Raw genomic sequence first — 15,264 nt, forward strand, 5'->3', positions numbered from 1 at the left:
CCCCAAAATAATAAATATCTTTAAAAGAGACAAGGTTAGCCTGTAATGATTTCCACTGTTAAAAAGATGTTCTCTTGACTATAATATTGAATGAGTATGTTAGATTTATCTCACAGAAGAACATAACTGAGAAAATCTGGTTATTGTAGAAAAACTGAACTACAAAGTTATTGTACAAAAAAAAAAAGCCCACCATCTTTCTGTCAAAAGTAAAAACAGCCAAATTCTACTCTCAGTTATCCACACTGAAGTACAGAAAATTCCACTGAAGATACTCCACATGTACATGGTTTATCTGTAAATGTACTTGTGATACTCACAGCCATAATTTTGAGTGCCCCCCCCACAGTATTTAAAAATAGAAATAATCTGTCTTCCTTCCCACCCTGAAGAAGTTTTTGTTTTATTTGTTGGAATGGGTGAGGTGTGCCTGAAGAAATTAAGGGTATATCTACACTGCCCATGTTACAACGTGGCCATGGCAGCGCTGTGATGTGGGCAGTGTAGTCGCGCTCTATCATCGGGGGAGAGCTCTCCTGGCAATAAAAAATAACCACGCCGAACGAGAGGAGTGGTAGCTTTATCGTCAGGAGTGCAGCGCCCAGCGATAAAGCACTGTCTATACTGGTGCTTTTCAGCACTCAAACTTTTGCACTCCAGGCGATAAAGCTACCACTCCTCGTTTGGGGTGGTTATTTGTAATTGCCGGGAGAGCTCTCCCCTGAAGATAGAGCGTGATTACACTGCCCACATCACAGCGCTGCCAGTTTTAGTGCCAAAAGTGGCAGTGTAGACACAGCCTAAGAGAAAACCCAGCCACAGCACTGAGTTTTGCATTCAATTCTGAAAGTGGTGAAGCCCATTGTCCTTTATCGTTTGCTGAAGTGAGCTCCTTAGTGGAGGTCCAGCTCCTGTGCAAGGTTTATGTCTCATAGTTACAGGCCTCATTCTATTGGTTGAAAGTTATTATTCCAGGAGAATGTAGATGTCACAATCACAGGGAAAGTGCTGATCTCTCAGCTAAGGCCAGTCCCCTGAGGAGCTTTGAATGCCTGACATTCATATATTATGGTCATGTCAGGCCCTAGAAGAACTTACACTGTTCTGTGCAGTGTTGTTGTAGCCCTGTGACTCCCAGGGTATTAGAGAGACAAGATGGGTGAGGGAATATCTTTTATCGGACCAACTTCTGTTGGTGAGAGACACAAGCTTTTGAGCTTACACAGGGCTCTTCAAATCTGGGAAATGTACTCAGAGTGTCTCAGCTAAACACAAGATGGAATAGATTGTTTATCATACATAGTTAACACATATTCAAGGACCATTCAAGGTGAAGTGGACTGTTAACACCTTTCCAGTCATAGGGGGGAATAAAAGCTGGGGTGGATTTAGTGGGTCATAGATCGTAATAAGCCATAAATTCACTGCCTCTCTATTCAGTCCACAATTTTTAGTATCTTACAAAGTTAGGGACTGAATAGAGATACTGAATTTATGGCTTATTACAGGGGTTCTCAAACTGGGGGTTGGGACCCCTTGGGAGTCGGGAGGTTATTACATGGGGGGGGCCGTGAGTTGTCAGCCTCCACCCCAAACACCACTTTGCCTCTAGTATTTATAATGGTGTTAAATATATAAAAAAGTGTTTTTAATTTGTAAGGGGGGGGTCACACTCAGAGGCTTGCTATGTGAAAGAGACCACCAGTAAAAAAGTTTGAGAACCACTGGCTTATTACAACACCCACACCCTAAGGTTTATTTTCCTCCCCCTATGACTGGAAGGGTGTTAACAGGCCACTTCATCTTGAATGGTCCCTTGAAATATGTGTTATCTGTTCCTGTTGAACAGCCAAAGCCAAATAAATGGCAAGATGTCCACCGCAGGTACAGATTGGAGCCAGGAGGTTTATAAGAGTGTATTGGCAGTCTCTGGGGGGGGCGCACGGGAAGGAGTTCTGTGACAGTGGCTGCAGGGGAGGGCGGGCACAGAGCTGCTCGGTTTGCAGTGCTAGTAGCGCCTGGAGCATGTCCGCTTGGCACTCCATAACTGTTAGAGCTGCACCCAAGGTCATATCTGTGAACCAAAACACAACATTTTACAGAAGCAGCATTGTTTGCAACACACAGAACACTGATTCAGTGATTTAAAACGCAGCCACTATTCACATACATGGCACTAATTGGCTGACCCCAGGCAAGCACACATGAGCCACAAGACCCCCAAAATGGTGAGTAGCCACAGGGGCAGGGTAAATCACTACTGTACACTGGGCACGTGGCTCTTGGGCACTTGGGGAGAGCCAGCACTGTAGGGGGGGCCTGATAATCATTCCTGTCCCCACATTTTCCACAGGCTGTGATCATTATGGAAGATATCTCGCTGCTGAGGGTGAGCAGGGAATCAAAGGAGGGTCTTCTCCAAGACTGTGACTTTCGTCCTGGCATTTATGCGACTCGCCTGTGTGCAGCAATGGTCGTTTCCTCCCTCTCCCCACCCCCGTGATGGCAGAGTTGTGTGGGAAAGTTACCATTAATGGAGCAAGAAACAAAGCAGCTCTGCCAAAGAACTTGCGGCAGCGGATTGCCCAGTATCTCCATGAGAGTTTCCTGGAGATCTCCGAGGCAGATTCCCGCGAAGTGAGGGAGTCAATCAACAGCCTGTTCCACTGCTCAGACTAGGCATGTGGTGGTACGCGCATCATACAGACACAAGCCTGTTTTCTGCAACCCTCCTGCCCCCAACAACTCGCTTCAGTGATTCCCAAAATCAAATCCATTTACCAGGGGCCTCTTCTCCTGTTTGTGCTTTGCCAAGATCTGACAGCTGTGACTGGCTAGCTTCCTCTGGGGTAGAGAAGATTTCCTGGCTACATGCATCTCTGACCTCCGAGTCATCCTCTGCCTCTAGGTCCCCCTGCCCCTCCACATCCTCGTCCATGATTTCCTCCTCCTGGCTCGGTCCACTCTCGACTGGCACGTGAGCCACCGAAGTATCCACAGTGACCTTCACAGTGGAGGTGGAGTCGCCACCAAGTATTGCGTCCAGCTCTTTGTAGAACCGGCAGCTCATGAGCGTAGCACTAGAGCAGTGGTTTGCCTCCCGCGCCTTGTGGTAGGCGTTCCGCAGCTCCTTCACTTTGACCCGGTCATGGCCCCTTTCTGTCATGCATCATGAAATCTGTCCATAGATGGTATAATTCCTATGGCTGAGGTGCACCTGGGACTGGACAGCCTCCTCTCCCCAAATGCTGATGAGGTCCAGCAGCTCAGCATTGCTCCAAGCAGGGGATTGCCTGGTGCGTGGAGCAGGCATGGCCACCTGGAAAGATGTGCTGAAACCACTGCACGCATCACCGAGCAAACAGGAAGGGGACTTTCAAAATTCCTAAGGAATTTACAGGGAGGGATTGATGGTTGGTCACCTGAGGGCAGGGCAGTAGAGTTCAAACCGATCACCAGAGAGGTAAGAACAGGCATTGTGGGACACCTCCCAGAAGCCAATCTCAGCGCTGTAATCAGCCAGGGTGTCTACACTGGCACCGCGGCGCTGTATCCCCGGCACAGAAAGCTGTACGTCTCTCGGCGGGGGGATTTTTTTACAGCGCGGCAACTGCGTAGTTTCTGCACGTTAAGTGTCTTGACAGCGTGTACACCTCGGCAGTTACAACACAGAAAGCTGCTTTACTGCGCGGAAACTTGCCAGTGTAGACAGGGCCCAAGAATCCCTCCCGCCTGAAGGAGGGAGAATGTCTTTAAGGAACACACCTTGATTCAAAAGAATTCACTTTGCAGGGTAGGAGATTTTAAGCTCCATGTCTGCATACCCCACCCCACCCCGAAACAAACACTGTCTCCACTCTATTTTTTAATACTTAATGAAGTATAGTGATTTGGCTACTAAGAACTGATCCTACACACTGCTCAAGCACACACAACCAGGGTACAGAGGGAAAAGGTGTTCAGTAATATAGCCTGTTTTCATGTGCATTGGCCACAGAGAACATTTTGCAGCGATTCCTACATCCCACTCACCAAGCACCTCCAGCACTATATTCCACTACAGACCTGCCAGGCCATTAAGTAGGATGAAAATTGGAGCAGAGAACTGGCAGAGCAGAGCAGTTGCACAGGAGTTGGGTAGGTACCTCTAAGTGATTTAAACATGCAGCCTGTAGAGGGCCAGGGAGTGCACTCAGCTTCCTGGGTAGCCATTAATTTCTCCTTGGAAAGAAGTCATTCTCTCCGTACCTCCCCCTTTTCAGAACTGGGTTCTAAGGGGGTTTCTATGGAAATCAGTATTCTCAGAAGCCAAACAAGAGACCTGGGTTCAAAACTGAACTTGGGACCCTACTTCTTCAGTTACTGAGGAGTACATGGCAAAGCTGTCATCTTTAATCGTAGACTCAGACCAACAATACACCTCTTTTAAACATTTATGCTGCCACCAGTTCCCCAAATCACTAGCCAAATGGGCCTATTAGGCACATGCTTACGGAGTGAGGAGGAAAGTACATACAACTTAGTAGCTGATCCAGAAAGCAGAAAAATATTCTCTCTCCTTGTTAACAGACTTCATAACAGCCCCCCTTTCAACTAAAAACAGGGCAAATTTGCAAGGAATGCAACAATATATGCAATTTCCAATTTGTGATTAGAGTCACAAGGAGAGTCAGGGATTGTGTTCTCAGCCAGGAAGCTAAGCATCTGCACAGTTCATGGAGAGCACACACAACTTAAAACCCAGTAGTTAATTGGAGAAACCTAGCAGAAAGAAATATGGAGTAAGGTAAGAACATAGCTCAGTCACTGAATTAAAATTATTATCTGTAAATAAACTCCACTGCTTAATAATTGAGTAAACAAAATTACAGCCCCCAGAATCAGCCTCTCCAGAATCAGTTCAATCCCCCACCACCTGTTCTGAAAGTGTGAAGGATGAAGTGCTGGCTCCATTGAAATCAATGGGGCTTTTGCCATTGACTTCAAGAGGATTGGAATTTCACCCTGAGTATTTTGGGCCTGGTGACGTTGGGTAGAATTTTCAAACATGCCTACACATCCAAGTCTTTTTTGAAAATGGGACTTTGTCTCCTAAGTCACTTTGATGCTTCTGAAAATATTATCTGTTGTCCTAAAGCAGACAAAACTCCCCGAATGTTGCCTATGTCCCCCTACAACATGAATTGTGGATAGGGTTGCCAACCCTCCAGGATTGGCCTGGAGTCTCCCAGAATTGGCATCGATCTCCCAGTGACTACTGAAAGCAATCCAGGAGATTTTAATAGGATATTTTAAGAAAATGACACTATATCATGTTGGGGGGGAAAAAATCTCTCAGAATAGCTTTAGTCAGAGTTGGCAAGCCTAACGTAGATGCATTCAGCACAGAAAGCTATGCTAACTTGCCTTTTTTATTTGCAATTCACCTTTGTATCCTTCCTACTATATGAACAACTTCCTGATTTGGATATGCTGATGTGTAAGCACAATTATTGCAGCCCCAAGGAGAAGATAATATTCTCTCTCTCATGTCCAAAACATCAGGAAGAGTGTGTGCCTGACTGGCCCTTTGTGTACTTAAAGTTGTGATCCATGCAGATATGATTTTATTTGAATTGTTCTTTTTATGCCATTAGACTTAGAGAACTATAGTCCAGTCTTGGTCCCATTGAAATCTCTGATAAAATTCCTATCAACTACAATGAGGCCTGGTCTACACTATGAGTTTAATTCGAATTTAGTAGCGTTAAATCGAATTAACCCTGCACCCGTCCACACAACGAAGCCATTTCTTTCGAAATAAAGGGCTCTTAAAATAGATTTCTGTACTCATCCCTGATGAGCGGAGTAGCGCCGAAATTGATATTGTCATTTCGAATTAGGGTTAGTGTGGCTGCAATTCGATGGTATTGGCTTCCAGGAGCTATCCCACAGTGCACCATTGTGACCGCTCTGGACAGCAATCTGAACTCGGATGCACTGGCCAGGTAGACAGGAAAAGCCCCCGCACATTTGAATTTCATTTCCTGTTTGCCCAGCACAGGAGAGCACAGGTGACCACAGAGAGCTCATCAGCACAAGTAACCATGCAGCACCAGCATGGACTGTACGGGAGGTACTGGATCTGATCGCTATATGGGGAGAAGATTCAGTACTAGCAGAACTTCGTTCGAAAAGACGAAATGCCAAAACACTTGAAAAAATCTCCAAGGGCATGATGAAGAGAGGCCACAATAGGGACTCAGAGCAGTGCCACGTGAAAGTCAAGGAGCTCAGACAAGCTTATCAGAAAACAAAGGAGGCAAACGGTCACTCCGGGTCAGAGCCGCATACATGCCACTTCTACGCTGAGCTGCATGCAGTTCTAGGGGGGGCCGCCACCACTACCCCACCTCTGACCGTGGATTCCGAGGCGGGGGTAATCTCATCAGCCACACCTGAGGATTCTGCAGACAGGGAAGAGGAGGAGGAGGAGCACGAGCTTGCGGAGAGCACACAGCACTCCGTTCTCCCCATCAGCCAGGATCTTTTTCTCAGCCTGACTGAAGTACCCTCCCAAGCCAGTACCCAAGACCATGACCCCATGGAAGGGACCTCAGGTGAGTTTACCTTTTAAAATATAAGACATGGTTTAAAAGCAAGCATTTTTTAATGATTAATTTGCCCTGAGAACTTGGGATGCATTCGTGGCCAGTACAGCTACTGGAAAAGTCTGTTAACGTGTCTGGGGATTGTGCGGAAATCCTCCAGGGACATCTCCATGAAGCTCTCCTGGAGGTACTCCAAAAGCCTTTGCAGAAGGTTTCTGGCAGTGCAGCCTTATTCCGTCCTCCATGGTAGGACACTTGACCACGCCATGCTAGTAGCAAGTAATCTGGTATCATTGCATGACAAAGCCTGGCAGCATATGGTCCTGGTGTTTGCTAGCATTCAAGCAACATCCGTTCTTTCTCTCGCTGTGTAATCCTCAGGAGAGTGATATCGCTCATGGTAACCTGGTTGAAATACAGGAATTTAATTAAGGGGACAGAGGTGGCCCTTCCTACTGGGCTGTTTGCCTGTGGCTGAAAATAAATCCTTCCCTGTAGTAAGCCAATCGCGGGGGGGGATTGGCGCTTTTCACATGTGGCTAGCAGGGATCTTCCCTGATACCAGCCACGCGGTGGGGGGAGGGACAAAGCGATCATCCCAGAGAATTGGATGGGGGGGGTTAGTTTGGAAAACCGCAGTACTCAACGAGCTTTGCTTGGTATGTGGGAAAGGAGGGCGCAGAAGCTGAAAGACAATGGCTTACCAAGGCCGCATGCAAGTCTAATTCTGTTGCCTGGACCTGCATCTGTGATCTCTAGCAGCAAAGTCACAGGCACTAAATATTAAGAGGCAAAATGCAACCTTGCACAGAAATCACATGTGCTATGTAATGTGAATAGTGTTGTTCACCGTGAAAGAGTATAAGCATTGTTCTGTAAAATGTAACATTTTAAAAAATTCTCTCCTTTTTTCCCTCCCTCCAGCAGCTGCAAATTTTTCAAGCCTCCCCCCTCTGTCCCGAAGGCTATCTCAGATAAGGCATCAGAAAAAGAGGACGCGAGATGAGATGTTCGTGGAAATCATGGAATCCACCCGCAATGAAAGAGCTCCTTTGAATGAGTGGAAAGACACGGTTTCAAAGTATAGGAAAAATGCCAGTGAACGTGAGGACAGGAGGGACCAATGTGAGGATATGAGGGACCAACGTGAGGAGAGGAGAGATGCTCGAGATGAGAGGTGGCGGCAGGAAGATCAGAGGAGGCAGGATGCAACGCTGGGGCTGCTGCATGAGCAAACAGATATGCTCCGGCGTCTGGTGGAGCTTCAGGAATGGCAGCAGGATCACAGACTGCCGCTGCAGCCCCTGTATAACCACCCTCCCCCCTCACCATGTTCCATAGCCTCCTCATCCAGACATGTCAGAACGCGGGGGGGAGGCTCCGTGCACCCTCCCATTCCACCCCAGTGGACAGCCCAAGCAAAAAGGCTGTCATTATTTTAACCTTTTTTTAGTGGGCTTTTCCTTCCCTCCGATCCTCCTCCCAAACCCCACCCAGGCTACCTTCTCAGTTCTCTCCCTCTTTTTATAATCAATTAATAAAGAATACATGATTTTTAAATGATAGTGACTTTATTTCCTTTGAAAGCAAGCTGTGATCGAAGGAGGAGGGTGGGTTGCCTACAGAGAATGAGTCAATAAAGGGGGCGGGTTTTCATCAAGGAGAAACAAACAGAACTTTCACACGGTAGCCTGGCCAGTCATGAAACTGGTTTTCAAAGCTTCTCAGATGTGCCGTGCTTCCTGGTGTGCTCTTCTAATCGCCCTAGTGTCTGGCTGCGCGTAATCAGCAGCCAGGCGATTTGCCTCAGCCTCCCACCCCGCCATAAAGGTCTCCCCCTTACTCTCACAGAGATTGTGGAGCACACAGCAAGCAGCAATAACAATGGGGATATTGGTTTGGCTGAGTTCTGAGTGAGTCAATAAAGTGCACCAGCGACCTTTTAAACGGCCAAATGCACATTCCACCACCATTCGGCACTTGGTCAGCCTGTAGTTGAACAGCTCCTGACTCCTGTCCAGGCTGCCTATGTATGGCTTCATGAGCCATGGCATTAAGGCGTAGGCTGGGTCCCCAAGGATAACTATAGGCATTTCAACATCCCCAATGGTTATTTTCTGGTCCGGGAAGTAAGTCCCTTGCTGCAGCCATTTAAACAGAGTAGTATTCCTGAAGACGCGAGCGTCATGAACCCTTCCTGGCCAGCCCACGTTGATGTTGGTGAAACATCCCCTGTGATCCACCAGTGCTTCAGCACCATTGAAAAGTAACCCCTGGGGTTTATGTACTGGGTACCCTGGTGCTGGGGCCAAGATAGGTATATGAGTTTGTAGTGAGTTGGTGTGGCTCCCCTCCTGCCCAGCAGAGGGAGTGCCCTTACAGATACCCAAGTGGGCAGAGCCACCGACGCCTGTTCCCACCCTCCGGAAGTCAAGGGGCGGGACAGGAAGTATAAAAGCCGGCCGCCAGAGCTCAGTGAGGCCCCAGCCACCACAGGGAGCAGACGTGCGGCCGAGAGCTCACGGACGGGAGACCTCCGAGGCCCGGGGCCGTGGCTCTAACTGGCCGGAGCTGCCCCGAGCCCACTACGAGGAGGAACCACCGGAGCCCATCTGCTCCCATCATTGGGAGGAGCCGTTGTAACTCCCCCACACCAACCCCGAAGGCGAGACGCCACCAGGGCCCTTCCGCCCCTGCTGTTACCCGGAGGAGCCGCCTGAGTCCACACCGGACTTCCCCGAGGAGCTGCCGGACCTGCCACCAAGCCCTGGCCGGGAGGAACCCGTGCTGATGGACTGGACTGGGCCCGGTGCCACGGACAAGGTAGGCCCTGAGGGGGAACTTGGAAGTAGCCCGGGGGTAGCCGACCCCGAGCGGCATGCTCGGCGTGGAGGGGCAGGGATTTGGGGTATTTCTGAGGAAGTAGGCGTAGGGCAGGCTCTGTCCCCCCAGGCAGAACAGAATGTCGCAGCCTGCCTGCTTAGTGAATTGTTCCCATTGTCTTTGTGCACTCCCCCAGAAGTATAAAACAGGTGTAAAAGTTTTCAGGCTACTTTACATTGCCAGAGTGGTGTAAAGGTGTCTTACTGTAAAAGACAATATGGCTTACATATGCTTATGGTGCTTTAGTGATTAGAACTGGTCTAAGTTTTTGGACTGAAAACATTTCCTATCAAAATATGCTCCATAAACTGTTTGCTACTGACCTTTCTGGAGATTGTCAGTAGCGAATACAAATTGTGAGTTTGATTCCAAGCCCTCACTTGCTCTTCAGTTGCCTGTGATGTAACACTGAGCATGTGACTGCATATATTTGTTGACTAATAACTAGAAATAAAGGTTCAAACCTCACTACCTTACTATTAGACAATGGAGGTTTTAGGATTTCCTCCAATGCTCCCCCCAACTCTCATTCTTCATCCATTGTATTGTAGTTGAAATAAATTACCAAAATAATTGAAACCAGCATGATTATATTATGTTATTTTGACAAAATGTGCAGAAGTTTAAAATATTGTGTGCAGAATTATTATTTTTTTGGCACAGAATTTCCCCAGGAGTAACACTAGCTAGATTAAAGCTAGCATGGGTCTGGGCCTTCCCACGCTGCAATCACACTTTCATTTTCAGCATAGATTTACCCTTAATGCCAGATCCAGAGTCCCTGGCAGTCAATGGAAATGGAACTGACTTCAGTTTGCTTTGGATCATGCTCCTATTGCATTTCTCCTTATAACAAAGCAGAAAGCTGAGAATACTAAGAAAACTCAGCAATTAGAATTCCCTGCACTTAACAGGAACATTATTTCCTAATTATCCACTTGCTTTCCTCTACTTACAAGGTGCCTGTTAGTTCTCCAGATTATTATTTATAGATCAACTGCCATGTAGAGGAGGAGTCTTTCTAAAAGAGATTCATCAGCATTAGCTGCCTTAGCACAGAATAATGAATGCAACAATTGCCATTTTTCCAATATCAGGTAAGTTCTGTTTGAAAATATTGCTTCTCACATCTCAGGTAAAAAACACAACCACTTATGTTCCAGCATAGCAAATATTACAAAATACTTTAATGCTGAAAAGAGCCACTCTTCTTTTCATAGGCAAAGTACTTGTTTATGGTTAGCAAATGACTCTACATATTAAACTTCTTAGCATCATAGAAGAGTCTATCAAATGAAAAATGCTTTAAACTACCATAACAAACAAACCCCAGTCTTTCACAAGACAGCCTGATGTCACTAGGGAATTTGGTGTTCAGAAAAAACAACCATTTTAATAGCTTCTTTAAATAAAAATCAGAATAGCAAAGAACTGCTAAATTTAATTTTCTATTAAGCATATTGCTTTACATCCCTTTTATTAAAGTAAAAATGGGCTTAGATATTTTCACTACATTAGTCTACGCTATGATTCACATTTATGTAAAATGATAGTCTACACTAGCTTACATTTTAACAGTAGTTACATGAGACAGCGACCTATACTGTACCTCTGTACTGGAAGAGGTGGTCAAATTTAGTCAACATGTATGTGCAATTCCCTATGAAGTCTACCAGTGCAGATCCAAAAGAGGAATTGAGTAACACTGATCCACTGGAAGGTAAAGCCATATCCAAGACCAAACCACCTCCATAATGTTGAGGCTTAAAGGAAAAAAAAAACACCATCTGAAGGATTGAAATACAACAGTCTAAAAAAGGTGGAGTAGATGTTTTAGGGCTTGCTCTACTGAAATCAACAGAAAATGGGCTCAGTTGAATAACTGAGTAGGGAAAAGGGGAAAAATTCCTTTGGACAGTTATTGGTTATTTCTACTGGGTGAAATTCATCTGTCAGCAGAGGCTCAGCACAATGCTAGCGCATCACTGAACTCCTGAAAATAGGGACTAAGTAGATATATAGGCTTGGAGCTAGTTCTCTATACAGGGGTAAACTTCACTCTTGGGACTGGGTGGGTCATGCAAACATGATGGATCTAACTAGAATGGAGTGTCAGCAAGTATTTTAGTGTTTTTATGTAAGAATAATTTTAATTTTTGAACTATTATTGGTTGAAAATATTCCCTCATGTAATTATGCAACAACAGCTAAGAACTTGATTGTAACCAACAGTTAGTAGTTGGTTGCTAACAAGTCAAACATGACAAACAATTTTGAGGCAATTATTGTCATTACAAGCCATCCTCAATTGTTCAAGGCAAAAGTAATAGAAAGTGACAGTTGTGCAGCTGGGAGCATGGTGTGGGAAATGAAATTGTTCCCTGGTCGCAATGAACCAGTCAGAATGCAGCACAGAGTCTGCTAAATGCATAATTCATGGTTAGAAATATTTTAGTCTCTAACGCAAATTAGAGTATAAACAAAGGCACTTTAAAAAAAACAGAACTTTAAAAAAAGAAAAGGATTAGAGAACATATGTAGTTAGTAATTAAAACAAAAAAGTGACAGCAGATATGTTCTTTAGCACAATGCACCCATAAGGTGCTTGCAGACCTGCATCACTTCAATGAGAAGAGAGAATTCTGCACATGAACAGTATACTGTCCCAGCAGTCAAGTTGTCACACACTGCATTACCACGAGGGGCACGTGTCTTAATCCTGATCTCACTCTTGTTTCTTGAGGCTGCCTAGATATTGTGTGTGTTCAGAAGGTAGAGTTCTGAACTCCAGGGCCACCCAGAGGAGGGGGCAAGTGGGGCAATTTGCCCCAGGCCCTGCAGGGGCCCCGCGAGCCCTAGCCCGGCGGCGGTCCAGGTCTTCGGCGGTGGGGGGCCCTTTAGTGCTGCCGAAGACGCGGAGCGACTGAAGGGCCCCCCCATCGCCGAAATGCCACTGAAGACCCAGACCGCCGCCGGGTGAGTACAAACGCCGCAGCTCCCCCGCTTTGCCCCAGGCCCCCTGAATCCTCTGGGCGGCCCTGCAGAACTCTGGGATGTGGGAAATACTTAATGACACGAAGATGGGAGGAGAAAGCAGTGTCCTTGATAGAAATATGCTGTTATTCTAATCTCACCACAGGTTGGAGCCACACCAGATACAATATCAAAAGCAGATTACTCGCTACCACCCAAGAATGTGCATCAGATACTTGCCTAGCTGTGGAGTCATTCTGATGACAATGCAAAATCAGTTGTCATGCCAGCAGAATGTGGTGTTTTAAAATATTTGATATTGAAAATTCCACTCAACCCTCCACGGGTTCCAGGGTGATGTTAAAGACTAAAAGTACCTAATATAGCTGCATTGACATTTAGAGCTATTACACATTCCTAATACAGTACATTATCATGGACATCATATTAGCGCCAAAGAGTCATTGCAGTGTTACTGGCAGAATTTCATTCACTTGCTCCAAAGAAGTCATCAAAATGTCAATGGAACTTGATTTCTACAATTGTATTGGTATTAATGATTGTTTTAGTGTATTTTTTGAAGTTAATATATTTGTGCAAACTAAACTACACCTAAGCAAAGCCAATGGGCCAAATTCACCCCAGGATGTAACTCCACTGAGGTGAAATAATACTATTGCAATACACCAAGTTCTCAAATTCAGTAAATCTCTGCTTAGGTGAACAAGGTATTATTTTTTTCAGATTGAGCGATATACTATAGCCTTCTTCCTGACTGAATAAACTTTTCTCCTGTTGTGACAGGGTGCTGACCAGGAGAACTGCAGAATCAGCCCCCTGCCGCCAGCCCCATTGAAGTGAATAAAGTGGAGCTGGCTGGAAAGAACCTGTCCTAATTGGGGAATGAGAGCCAGCTGCCAGCCCAGAGCTATATAAGAGGTTGGGAAAAAGGAAGCCAGAGTGGTGGTCCAGGTGAGTGAGGGAGTGCAGGCCAGGAGAAAGCCCCTCCCTCCTGGGTTCAGAACCCAGAGCTGTGTAGGGTGAGAAGGTGGTGGGAGCACAAACTTGTAAATAAAAGCACCTGTGGTTTTGGAATGCAAGGGTCTCTGAGTGACTTTATCTGAGCCTAGCAGAGGTAGAAGCCAGGAGGGCCAGGTGGACCCGGTTACACATGGGGCTTGTCTGGGATCCTGTGCCAGATCAAGAGTTTGGCAGCCCAGAGAAGGAGGAGACCCTGCAAATGCAGGTGAAGGAAAGATGCAAAAGGCCATGCAAACCTTTCAGCAGGCCTACTCAGCTGGCAGGCAGAGCATCAGAAGAGCCTGCAGGACTTCATAAAAGAGAAGGCCAGGGTACAGCAGCAGCTCCTCCAGGGAATGGTGAGTCCCATAGTGTGGGACGGTATTTGGGGGCTGGACCTAGGACTTTGTAAAATGGGCCCTGAGGATGATCCCGATGCCTTCCTAGGCACATTTGAGTGGGTAGCCATGGGAGCAGGCAAGGACAGGGCAACCTGAGCCCTGCAGCTCACTCCCTGCCTGGCTGGTGAAGCCCATGCTGCCTACATGGCCCTAAGTGAGGAGCAGGCCAGAAGCTATGATGCGGTGAAGGTGGCTGTCCTGGGGCTATCTGCTGAAAAATACCGCCAGTGGTTCCGGGCGGCAAAGTGGACAGGGGGTTTGAGGCCCCAGGCGTTCACCCAGAAATTAATGGACTGGGCCACCCAATGGCTGAGGCCTGATGCCTAGACAGTTGGGGAGATTATGGATGTGCTTGTCTTAGAGCAGTTTTTACATGGCCTCCCCAAGGCAATAAGGGTTTGGGGGCAAAGACACCAACTGAATATGGTGGAGGCAGCAGTGAAACTGACAGAGGAGTAGATGGAGACAGACTTCCCCAGGAAGGAGGGATGCCCCTATAAAGAGGAGGACACTGGGAGAAGAACCAGGGAACCCCCAACCATGAAGGGTCCTGAGAAGAAATCTGAGACCAGCTGGGGATCACCCATGGGGACCAAGACAATCGTCTGTCAGTTTGGGCAACCCGGACATAAAAAGGGGGACTGTCCAGACATGGAACGCTGTTTTACCAAGTTCTGCGGGTGGACTAACATGGGAGAGCCAGAGAAAGGGAGGCAGTTGTCCACCATTCCCTTGATGGTGAGGAGGAGACCCCAGCAGGGTCTAGTGGACACTACCTCCTTCTGCTCTCTCATAAGGAGGGCGCTAGTAAAGCCTGAGTGGGTGATTCCCAGAGCCAAACTGAATTTGGAGTGCATCCACAGGGATAAGAGGCAGTGCCCAGCTGCCCTGGAGGTCTGGGTCCAGTTTGTTGGATGCGAGTGGGGGTAGTAAAGGGCCTGCCATACCCCATGGTGGTAGGAACTGACTGGGACCCCTTCCCAAAAAGGGAGGAAATCAATGATGGAAAAGGGGGTCACCGCCCCCCCCCCCCCAAGAAAGGGGGAGAGGATCCCTGAAGACAATAACCCTAGACAGAGCCCGGGCAGGACAGGAGGAACAAAGGCAGGAGCAGGCATGCACCCCAGGGCCTGTCGGGGAGCCAAAAGGCTCAACGGAACTCCCCACAAGGGGACCCTCAGAATACCAGGCTCAGGACCCGCTTAACGGGCCTGGGGAATGTGCAGGCCTGGGTGTCCAGGGGAGAGCTACAATTGACCCCGAACCCTTGGTGGGGTCAAAGGCAGAAAGGGAAGGGGGACACACCTGGGGATGTGACTGGTGTGAGGACCTCTGGTTAGTGGCAGAACTACGGGGTTACCTAGCCCCCATGCAATTTGATGGGGGATGGCAGAACC

The 15,264-nt window shown here is 47.3% G+C and overlaps 1 protein-coding gene across 3 annotated transcripts in view; it reads right to left on the minus strand.

Moving 5' to 3' along the window:
* Positions 1–15,264, minus strand: part of NOL4 (nucleolar protein 4) — a 248,946-nt gene that overhangs the window by 158,367 nt on the left and 75,315 nt on the right. The gene's annotated exons all lie outside the window — the stretch shown is intronic.

Source organism: Trachemys scripta, chromosome 2 (genome assembly GCF_013100865.1).
Source record: "Trachemys scripta elegans isolate TJP31775 chromosome 2, CAS_Tse_1.0, whole genome shotgun sequence".
Taxonomy (NCBI): Eukaryota; Metazoa; Chordata; order Testudines; family Emydidae; genus Trachemys; species Trachemys scripta.